A 12580-nucleotide genomic window follows, 5' to 3' on the forward strand; every position below is an offset into this window, starting at 1 on the left:
TGATGCAGCATATGGTTAACTCCATGTCAGGAGATGCTGCAGCTTGCAATGATGTTTGGTATGTTGATTCAGGTGCCTCTAACCACATGACCAGTCATGGTGAGTGGTTTCATGATGTCAGAAATTTGGATAAGCCAGGTTATGTTGAAACAGGTGATGATACTGCGCACCCAATTACGCAGGTTGGTAAAGTGCCATTGGCTATGCAGGATGGCAAAACGAAGTACTTGGCAGATGTACTTCATGTTCCAAAAATCACTAAGAACCTGGTTTCAGTTGGCCAGATGGTTGAGCAAGGTCTGCAGGTTAGATTTAATCCTGATGGATGCTTTGTTGAGGACTTGAAAAATAAATGCCGCTTGGTTGCGAAAGGCAACAAAAATGGAAGAATGTTCACCTTGGATGTTGATATGCCTGAGGTGAAAGCTGCTATGTTTGCGCATGGGAGAGGTGTCATTGCAGATATTGAGATATGGCACAAGCGCATTGGGCACGTGAATATACAAAGGCTGAAATCTATGCAAACGAAAAACATTGTTGCAGGTTTGCCTAAATTCAGAGTTGAGGGAATGCAAAAGGTATGTGAAGCATGCCAAATGGGTAAGCAGGCCAGACATGCATTTCCCAAAAATGCTAAGGTGAGCAGAAGACCTTTGGAAGTGATCCATTCAGATGTTTGGACAACCAAAGCTGCTTCTATTGGTGGATGCCATTATTATGTGACGTTTATTGATGACTACACTAGGAAGGTGTGGATTTATTTTATGAAGCACAAAAGTGAAGTGTTCAGCCATTTCAAGGCTTTTAAGGCCATGGTTGAAAAAGAGAAAGGTGTGCATATTAAAGTGCTAAGATCTGATGGAGGGGGAGAGTACTTTTCAGAAGAATTTTGTGAATATCTGAAAGAACAGGGAATTCAAAGGAAGTACTCATGCAGGTCTACCCCTCAGCAGAATGGGGTTGCAGAAAGGAAGAACAGGCATATTGCAGAAGTAGGACGGGCGATCCTAAATGAGAAAAACATGCCTGATTATTTTTGGGCTGAAGCAGTAGCAACTGCTGTTTATATTATGAACAGAACCCCCACTGCAGCTGTCCATGGCATGACACCTGAAGAAATGTATACAGGCCAAAAACCAGATATTTCTCACTTGAAGGTATTTGGTTGCATAGCGTATGTTCATGTTCCTGATGAGAAGAGAACCAAGCTGGATCCAAAGGCAGAAAAATGCATCTTTATTGGATATGCTCAGCACCAGAAAGGGTACCGCTGTTATAACCCTTCCACCCGCAAAATGCAAGTGAGCAGAGATGTTGTTTTTGATGAAATGAGCAGCTGGTATGCACCAACTGTTATGGTAGGAGATGCAGATGCAGGAAATGGGAATGCTGCAATAAATGTAGAGCAGCAATCTCAAGCCTTGAGTGGACCCAGAGAGTCCTCTACTAGTGGATCTAATGCATGGACAGGGAGATTGAGATCTAGTGAACCGTCACATGGCAGTCCTGATAGTGTTGTGCAGGTATCACATAAGGGAAAAGAAAAAGTGGACCATGCTCCAGTGTTTGATGTGTCTGCTGGTAGCTCTCATGTTGATGGAGAGTCAAGTGGCTCTGAAATGAGCCTTGATGAGGAACTTGGGATTCCTTCTGTTGTTACACCTGGTGCAAGGAAAAGCAGGCATGATTTAAAGACTCCTGCGACTGATCCAGTTGTACGGAGGTCCACTCGTATTAAGTATCCAGTTGACAGGCTGAGATATGATGGGTATATAGCACATCACTATGCTTATATGGTCAAGGTTCTAGAGGAGCCAGAGCCCACATGTTTTGAGGATGCAGCAGGGCATAAAAATTGGGAAGCAGCTATGGATGAAGAGATGGCTGCCTTGGATGCAAACCACACTTGGGATTTGATGCCTTTGCCTCATGATAAGAAGGCTATTGGCTGCAAGTGGGTTTACAAAGTAAAGCACAATGCTGATGGGTCTGTTAGCAGGTACAAGGCAAGATTGGTTGCCAAAGGTTTTGCACAGACATATGGAATTGACTATGAGGAAAAGAGGGCTATTTTGTTATAGAACCAAAAAGATTGCATTATGTTTACATCTCCTTTCAAAGGAGCAAAACAAAAGATGATCTACGGCCAACCAGGCTAAGGGGGGCACAGTAGTATTCAAGTTGAGGTAACAAAAAAAGGGTAAGTAAAACAGTTTCTTCACTCCTTTCTTCCATCCTAAGAGGGGGGCGCAGTAGCTCCATCCTAAGAGCAGGGGGGGGCACAATAGTTCCCTTCTAAGAGGGGGACAGAGCAACTTGCAGTTTGAGAAAGACATTCCAAATTATATTTGTAATAGTGAGATGCTCATTCACAAGCATAATGTGAACCTTATCAATCAGGGCATCTATTGTTTTGATATAAAAATTTGGGCCTGTATGCATCAATTAATGAATAGTTAGTCCAGAGGCATCAACTAATTCACCTTCCAAGTAGCAATGAGACCAAAATCTTGTGCTACCACTATAAATTAGTGTGGAGGCAAACATAAAAAGGTCTAGGAACAGAGTATGTGGGAGAACAGAGTCCAATTATTGGCCTACCAATTACTATGCATTTGCTCAAGACTTCAAAGATCACATCTATGATGCATTCCCCCAAGGTCTAGCTTCACTCAAGAATATCATGCTCGCAAGTTTGGAATATACCGACGAAAGGCAAGGATCATTCAAAAGACACATTGATACTTGGTAGATCTGCCCCATCTCTTCCATTAGCTTGAGCAAATGTGCCATTAGAGGAATGCCCACAATCTCCATTGCTAGTGTTGGAACCAAACGATGGTCACATGTAAGGAGCTTTGCCCTTTTGTGCATACACGGTGCGGTAGCAGGACCTACAGATGATGAGGACTCCTCAAGTGAATTGCCATCTTTTTGCCAAAGGCATGCCTCGCAGAGAGTCCAACCATTTTGTGGGTGCACTTGCGACACGTGCAATGTTCCAAAGGAGCCATAAAAGTGGACTCTCAGTTCCAAAGGGATGGGACTGAAAAATCTAGCTCTCTTCGATGAAGTGTTGTACTTTGAGCTAAGAGTGATCATTTTGGCTCTCTTTGAATAGTTAGCGTATCTTCCAACAAGATGGAGACACTTGCTAGGAGGTCTCTTCACCGAATGGATGTCTTTCAAGTCCACTTCGAGAAATGAAGATTCAAAGTCCCTGTGGCACTGCTCAATTTTCGTCTCACATCACTCAAGGATCGAGCTTGACAAGTTAGAACATAGATCCTGGCTAGTACTTGAGGATCGAGCCCAACATAAAACCTACCACCGCACCCATCGCGTCACCTTTCTATGTCAATACTATACATCTCGGGTGCATGCAACCAAATGATGAACCATCCTTTTCATGATTAATTTAGTACTAATATATCCTTACCATTTTCATGATTAATGTAGTACTAATTTAGTATTGGTATACTCTAATGTTGATTTAGTAAGGATATATTAGTACTAAATTAGTATAAATTAACATATCAACATTAGTACTAATCAACATCTTAGCATTTAAAGTACTAATTAGCATATTAGTGTTGATTTAGCACTTTGTTAGTTTTACAATTAGTACTAAACTAACACTGACATATCGGTACTAAATTAATACTAAACTAACATATCAACATTAGTACTAATCAATGTCTCACCATTAGTACTAATCAACATATTACTGTTGATTTAGCAATTCGCTAGTTTTACAATTAGTACTAAATCGACATATCAGCATTAGTACTAATCAACATCTCAACATTAGTACTAATCAGTATATTAGTGTTGATTTAGCACTTCGTTAGTTCTACAATAGTACTAAATCAGCATATCAACATTAGTACTAATCAACATATCAATAATCATTACTATGCTAGTATGAATACTGTATCAACATAATGTGTTTGCCAATATGTTCCTTGAGGGGTCCCCTTTGGGGTGAAGTGCTATATTAACAAACACATGATAAATGTTTGTCAAAGTGTTTGCCAATATGGCCCTTGCTCCTAAAGGGGACCCCTCAAGGGCCATATCGACAAACAAATGACAAATATTGCAAAGTTTTTATCTCTGGCTTTATGAAAATGGCTTTGTGTAAGAAAATGGATTTTTCTCTCTCCTTTCTACTTGATATTGCAACATTAATAGATAAACAAGAATATTGCAACACTCCTTTTTACGTGATACTGTAACACTATTATATAAACAAGAAGAGTTGTACTTGATATTGCAACATTGTACACACAGAGAGAGAGATGTCACAAGAAACAACATGACTAAATGAAATTGATTCTTTATATATATAAATGGTGACCTAGGGTCATTACAACATGTAGCAATATATCCATGTACAAGATGTATTCAAGTCCGGGGGATAGTGTATAATGCATTAGCCAGCATAAATCTAATAACTTTTTCAGCATCAGCCATATGACCATAGCTTCTAGAAATTTCTCCAATGAACAACCAAAATGGATGCTGTCCAGAATCATATGCTATGGTATCAATTCCATGGCACTCATATGGTAACTATGAAATAAACTCTAGGGTAGTTACCCAGGATTTTGCTAGCTTCCCCAAGTATGGCAACAAGAACTTACATAACTCCTCATCATGAAGATCTCCATCACATTTTGATGGAGTGATGCAAGTTCTAGGGAGGTTCAACATTGCCTTTAGAGGCGTCTCATCTATAAGCATTGTCTTCTCTGGATCAAAATCAATGCCATGCCTATAGATTGCAGCCTTTCTCTTGCATATCAAATCATACTATCTAGGAATCAATGAGATGAACCTAGTGTTTGATTTGACATGCATATGAACAGAACTGGAGAATTTGCAACAAAATGCGAGGAGAGTGCTTTATATTTTCCAAATGGTCCCCCATCGTGTTTTGCTGCAAATTCCTGTGTCTAATTTGGTTCTCACTTCTACCTCATTGTTTTGCTATCTTTGGCCTTGTGGAATTCTTCCTTGATGATGAGAAATGTTTTTGCTTTGGAACAGTTGACTCCCAGGCGCCACCTTTCAATAGGAAGCTGGACTTTTCTGCTGCTATTATTAGACCACAGCAATCACCAAGTGAGTCATGAGAGCTCATGAAGGAATTATCTGGTGATATCCTATGCATTCACTGATTGCATATGTCAGCATATAGAATTCAAAGTATATAAGTTTTTGAACAGGCAAAAGGAAGAGACTGGAGCAGAATGCTGATTCATCCATCACAAAACAAAAGGAACCAGAAGAGGACAAGTCTCCAGATTTGCTCCTATTTGAGTTTCTTCACAAATGCAAGGCTCAGAGTAACTTCCACATATACCACAGTATTTTCAACATGGAGTTCACAATGAGATCTGTACTGGAGCATCACAGAGATTTTCTTTCAGACTATTGGGATACCTTCAAAGAACTGATAGAGGCAGGAAGAATTGTGGAAGGAGAAAAGGTTTTTGTGCATATAAATCATATTGTCTCCATTGACAGGCTGAGGTACCATGTGAACAGAAGATTTGACAGCCTGCCTGATCAATATAAATTCAACTATAACTTGCACACCAGAAAGTGCAGAGTGCTTGAGGAAACCATGGCATTCCTTTTGTACATTGTCTTCAGTCAGGAGTCTTTAGATGAACAAGGGTAGGAGACTGAAGAAGAAGACACATCTGAAGCAGAGGAAAAAGAGGATGTTTCTTTGGTAACAGAAATGGCAGAGCAAGAAGAAGATATCAGCCTTCAGGATGAGGGGCTGCAAGTGGCTGCTGCTCTTGACCTTATTCAACTGAGGACAAAAACTCTTGGGGGAGCAGAGCCAGTTGAAGATTTTGATGTTCAGAGCAGCAACTATGCAGTGCCCATGCTTCCAGGTGTCTTGATTGGTGGAAAATATTATATTTTCCTCCATGATATAGAGTGTATGTTCAATTTGAGGGAGGACTATGCCATTTCCCTTATTGCCCAGGCTTCAAGGCTTGACAAGGAGGTTGGCATAGAGGATGACCATTCACTGCTGGCTTTGGAAACAATTTTTGATCCTGCAGAGGCCCTTACTTTTTGTTTCAAAGAGGCTGAAAAGTTCCAAGAGCCAAATGAAGCTGCCTTCTAGCTCACACAGGAAGCTATAAATCTCTCAGCACTATACACAGAAAAGCTTAAAGAAGAGGCTGGACAAGAGGGGAGAGGAATAAATATTTGGAAAGATGAACTGCTTGTTGTTGATGAAAATGAGAAGGTACTTCAAATCAAATACTTTGTCTTCTGCTTAACTTTGTTTTGTAAGTTGTGTATTGTCTCACTCCAATCTTTTGATATGTGGCAGCTACAAATTGAGGATGACACATTCCTCTAGAGATCAAGTGGAAGCAGGCTGGTTGGGTTTCGCAAAATGTCAGGCCTAGCTCATTATATTCATGATCAAGGCAGTGCTAAGATCTTGATTTACCATAGGCAGTTGAGCAACAATGGAGAAGCCATTGTTTACTTCTTAAAATGTTTGTCCATGGTTTTAGGTGGAGATGATCTGTCATGGCAAAAGGAAAAGATCATTTTGATAGAGAGGTTGTCTGCCATAGATATATTTGGAGATTATGTGAATAAGCAGGCCTCTAGGGCCGCTTACTTTTTGTCTTACACTTCTTATGCATTAGCATGTGGTGTTAAGGAGCCCAAATGTCTGGAGGGCTATGGAAAACACAAGCTCATAAGGTTTCGAGAGCCACCCATGATTGCATCAGGCCACACAATCCAAGAACAAGAACAGGTGGAGACAGCTGAAGAAAAGGATACCCTCCCAGACAAGCAACAGAGGCAAGCATTGATAAATAGACAGTCGACATCAAGCCAATAAAGAAGAAAAAGACTCCAATCAAGATCAAAAAGAGAGTTCCGATCGGCAGGCCCTGGGAGAAATAGGATTTAGTCATCAAATATAGCACAAACATTATATTAAAGTTGAAATGATTTGTACAAAGTCTTTGATGTCTGGTATGATCTTGTATAAATGAACAATAAGTTGAAGATGAAATGATTTGTACATTTAGATAGAGTGGTGTCATTAAATATTAAACAAACAATATATTGAAATTGTGAACAAATTGTATTACGTTTAGATCATATTTTTCACAAAAGAAATACTTTTGATGCATAACACCAAGAGTCACTTGTTCCACAAAAAAAAATTCTATTGATTGAGTTTGAAAACATGTGGACATAACACCAATAAGTTACAAATGAGTCCTATTCATGTTTACTTGTCCATTTATGGTTTCTAAATATCTTCGATTCCCTCCATTGTCTATGTCTCTCTGCTGCCATAGAATTGTCTAGAGTTTGTCTTCGTCTTTGCTTTTGGGCTAGAAGAAAAGCAAGCTTGATTTTGGAGCTAGCAACTTTTCTTTTAGCATGCAGCCTCTGTAGTATGCCTCAGTAAAACCATTGGAAGACTTCCTTCAGACTATTTGCCTTCTGACTCCCTCCATAGTGTTGTGTGTGTCTGAAAAATGCATTACGTGCCATGTAGTGAGACTTCTCCATGCCTTGGGTAGACCAAATTGCTGGGCATCCATACTTTGTGACGAAATAGGGAAGGTGGTTGTAGATGATATGCTGTAAGACATAAGAATGCATAGTAAGTAATAAAAAAAAGAGGATCACACTTAAGTAAAAGAAGAAGACAGAACCTTACCATGTAGTAAGTTATATTGCAAGCTGTCCATGCGTCTTTCATCGACTTCCCAAAATGTTTAATTGCCTCCTTAAAGTTCTTTTAATCACTCTTTGTCCATGTTACTTTGTCACAGAACATGAAGAGTTGATCAAGAGACCTCCACACCTCTGCCTTCCTATTTCGTGCTTCCCCATCTGCCTCATGATCTTTCACAGCATTATGGACTTGCTTCCACAATCCATAATTAATCTTTTAAACTATTCTACCTTGCCTTACTTGCTTATTGTGTTTGGGTTGAGACAAGAATCTTCTTGCCTTAACACCACCAATAGAGGGCTTGATCGGTACCTCCTTGCCATTGGTAGACTTTTTAAAATCCTTTGTGATTTGAACATCTCCTCCATGCAGACCTATATCGGATAACACTTTTTCCAATGCTTGAAAAGCATCCTTTCTATTTTTTTCGGGACGGAGTTTCCAAGCAAATCCAATATATAAAAATACCAATTTCTCAATAATTCGACATAGACCATGCAATGTGCAGATGCGAACATTACATAGTGGAATGTCCAGAATGGCCTTGAAGTCAGGGTCAACTTTATCTCTATTAGGTGCTCTCTTCCACCATTTTGAATCCATTACTTGAGCTGATTCTTTGCAGTAAAGACAAGGAGACTTGGAGTTGCCTCCTTTACTAATGTTATACATGCACTTAAGTGTTTTAAGATCCCCGGCCATGTGCCACTCTACTTGAAAATCACCTTTTCCTGCAACATGGAGATTCTCGCCTGTCTTTTGATTATTCTTGGTATTTCCGTGTGGTGAAACACCCAATCTAGTGTTTCATGGTCTTCTGTCTTCACCTGCCAGATTATAGAAAACAAAAGTCTTACTATAACAAATTTGAAAACAATGACCAAAATCAAGTACAAAACAAAAAATGATCATACCTGGAACGAGCCTAACCACCATATGTGTTTCTCTGACTGCACACTAAAATACTTCGAACTCGCTTCAGTCAATGATGTATCAATTGCTCCATTCATCAATGTAATAGTAACTCTTTCCATTTTCTTTTCCTTTACAACCTCACACTCGTCCAGTTTGATAACAAATTTCAAAATGCCTTTGCACTCCTCAAATGTTATTCCATAAAACTCGACCATTGTTCTTTGAAGTTGTTGTAGATCTACAAATATATTGTTCCAAGGATCATACATAGTGGTTCCTTTACCACCATAAAATATTTCTTCAATATGGATATATTGCCCAATAAATTCATCTATACTTTCATTCAAATGACCTCTTATCCTCCACACGTAGTAAAACTCGTTTAATCCTTTGATCTTTCAAAGTTGAGGATATCGCATGGAAAATCGAACTATATCACTTCCTGCTAACTCCACTAACATCAAGAGCCTCTTGGATTATAGTGCCATCAACTTGATTATTGGATACAAAGTCCTCTACAACATTGCGTTTGACTGTTTTGTATTTTTTTTCCTCAATCAAGCCTTTTGCTACACCACAAGAAAGCAATCCTTTCATTTGTTTAACAGGAAGAAGGTTCGGATCCATATTTTCCTTTGCAGGCTTCAATAATTTCCTATAGTAACAACACAATATGCCTATATCATTCAGCACCTCCATTCTTGTTTTGCGGTAAGGGACAAAATAGATATAGTCATTTGAGAGCCTTTTTGAGTATACAAAATGATAAATTTCAATCTAACCTTGCTTCCTGAATTCGTCGCTTGCATCCACCAGTCCCAGCCTTCAAATTTGCAATGTTTTTAATCTTCCTGCTACGTAGTCTGTCTCCAAGCATGGTTCTCTTCTTTCTTGCTCTTGTCAACTCTTTTTTACTCTTTGAATGCTCCTCAATTTCATTCTGCAACTGTTGCTCCAATTTTGCACAAATGGCTATCTCTTGCATCTTGGCCCCCTTTTCTTGTAGGTACATCATTTTATACGTTTCCGCAAATGCAAACTGCGTTGAAATATAACCAAGAAGTCCATTTTGTCCATCGCCGACAAACCTCAGTAATGTGGTGGGATTGACAAATGGAGGTGTAGAGTTTTTTACTTGACATTTTGGATATATGCTTCCATTGCACCATAAGTCAATATGTTGAAGCCCTTCTCTTCTCATATTTTCCCGCTGTTGAGCATTCAACACCGTATCCTTTCGTCTTTTTTGTGCTGGAGCATATTGTTCTTCTAAGTCGATGTGAAGATGGTGTAATCACTTCTTCTGAGATAGTGACTCACTAGTATCTGCCATTTTTTGTGCTTCTGAGGTTGCGAAGTTTGTTTGTCAATCTCATAGTCGTTTTGTAACATGAATCGTGGAAGTGTGGCGGTATCCATGTGAATATTTTGAAAACTTGCAATCACCAAGTTCAGTGATGGATTCTTTATGAAAGGCCTGCACACGTCGGCAAAAGAGATGCGGAATCTTTGGTAATTAAAAAAAAATCTAAGGAGATATTTAATGCAAAATCGTGTTAGTCAGACAAAAGATTATCTTATTCCTTTTTGAATTGACAGTTCTGTAGTCCTTACTGACAGTTATGAGCCACGTTTCCGTATTTTACTACTTTTGAGGTATTTTAGGAGAGAAATAAATAAAAAAATAGTGAATTTCTTACAGGGCCCCAAAATGAGTTCCCTTTTTCCCTAATGAGCCGATGATGCTATAGTGGTAAGTTCAAACAATATTTTTTAATTTGATGTTCTTTCAATATAATTTGTTTGTCGGTCTTCTAATGTTTGTTGAATTGTTATAGGATGCGTTCGAGCTTGATGAATTCTCATCTTGATGGGGTAATGTTCGTAGCACATATCATTCTTTGGCCCATTACATTGGCAAAGTCGCAGAGCATATCGTGGTATTTCACGGCAAATTTTCTCCTCGAGGTCCTTAAAGAGCTGCTGAAGTGCAAGGCATTATCGCGGGCTATCGAATACTTGAACATTACTCAGAATGCTGACAAAGTCATTTTGGTACACCGCCTGGCTGCTATCAATGCCTTTGGATCGAACATTCATGGCAGGGCATTGACGGCAACGGCTATGTCTTTGGCAGCAGGAGAGGAGGATGTTAGTGTTGTTGTGGCTATATTTATATCTAGGAATCCACTAGGGGATTCAAAGACCCCTATTCTCGATGTACTTGAACTAGCCAAGAAGAAAGATAGCCTATGAGGCCTTTTGTATATATAAACATATATTTAAATGGATACATGACTACATGTCTTTATTATTTGTTTTTAGTTATCATTGCTCGTCATGAATTCCATTGTATTCTGTTTAAGTCGTTGATGATATATTTTCTCCATCATTTTAATTGTGTTAATTTAATAAATTTGTAGTCAATTTAGTATCATTTTCACCAATTCTGGGTATCAAGAGTTCATTCTGTCAAATCCTGAAGGAATTTCACCGTCGCGTAGAAGGGAAAAGTGTCTGGCACATTGCCAGGACCCCAGAAAGCCCAAAACCCGCCACGGCGCAAGTTTGGGCATTTTGGACTTGCCAGAATGCACAAATTCGCAAGTCTAGAACGCCCAAATTCACGCCGTGGCGGGTTTTGGGCTTTCTGGGGTCCTGGGGACATGCCGGACACTTTTCCCTTCTCGCGACGGTGAAATTTCTTCAGGATTTGACATAATTCAAAACTTAAGTTAAAATGATCATTTACTGCAAGCATTGAAATGGGAAATATACAACAATGTGAGAGTGTAGAGAATGTCAATATATGTTATTTAAAAAAATCGACCCTTGGGCCTTAGATACAAGATAGTGCCTTCAAGGGCAGGGGGTGGTCTAAGTCTTAAGAGTGGGGCTACAAGAGAATCTAGGGCTTCAAACTTGGGTCACTCTATAGCCGCTTCGCCAAAGCCATGTCCTTGTCCATGATCGTGATGTGCTTTGCATGGATGGCACACAAGTTGGCATCCTCGAACAGAGCGGTGGTCACTTGCTCTGCAGCCTCCTGGAGCGCCCCCATAGCTCGTGTGCTGAAGCGCATGTCATCCTTGTATCCCTGTGCGATCTCCCGTACCACACGTTGGAAGGGAGCACGTGGGATCAAGTTGTCGATGGTCTTCTGCATTTGCCTGATCTCCCTTAGGGACCGCGCTCCTGGTTTTTCTCAGTACGGCTTCCTGACTCTTGGTGGGGGCCTTACAGGTACTCCAACACCTTCCCACGGCCTCCTGTCTGCCTTGAACTTCTTCCGCTGCTCCTGTCCGCTTGGTCCTCCTCCGAGTCCTCCTCTTGCTGACGTCTGGAGCTTTGGCCTTCTTTCGGATGGGGCTTCCTCGGAGTCTACTTTACCCTCATAGGCACAGGGGTCATCTCTGCCATGGGTTGTATCTTCGAGAGAGGGAAGATGGTGCTCTTCGTGGCAGTCTGTTGACCCTCAGGAAGCTTCTCTATATCCGGGAGGTTATCAAACACATTTTGTTCAATCAGGAGAGGGATCTCATGGGGAGGGGAATGGGGAAGGTTGAGGGTCATGTTGAGACTGAGGCTGAGGGGAAGGCTGGGGAGAAGGCTGTGGGGAAGGCTCATGCTCTTGGGGCTGGGGAGTGGGCTCACTGGACTTGGGGGAGGAGAAGAAGGCTCAGAAGACTGGGGAGTGGGCTCACGGGACTTGGGGGAGGGCTCACGAGAGTCGGAAGCGGTGCCATCGGACCCGGATAGGTCGTGTGCGTGGATGCCATGGAGGTGGTGGAGCTAGAGGAGGAAGGGTGGAGGCAGCGTCCAGTGGGTCTAGCAGTGTTCTTCACTCTTGCCATTGAATAATGAGAGTTAGGGTTTTTTTTAACTTTTTGTAAGGGCCCATCATGTTTTGCCCCCTGC

This window comes from Dipteris shenzhenensis, chromosome 17 (assembly GCF_047967505.1).
Source record: "Dipteris shenzhenensis isolate YYH24624 ecotype China chromosome 17, Dip_SZ_1.0, whole genome shotgun sequence".
Taxonomy (NCBI): Eukaryota; Viridiplantae; Streptophyta; class Polypodiopsida; order Gleicheniales; family Dipteridaceae; genus Dipteris; species Dipteris shenzhenensis.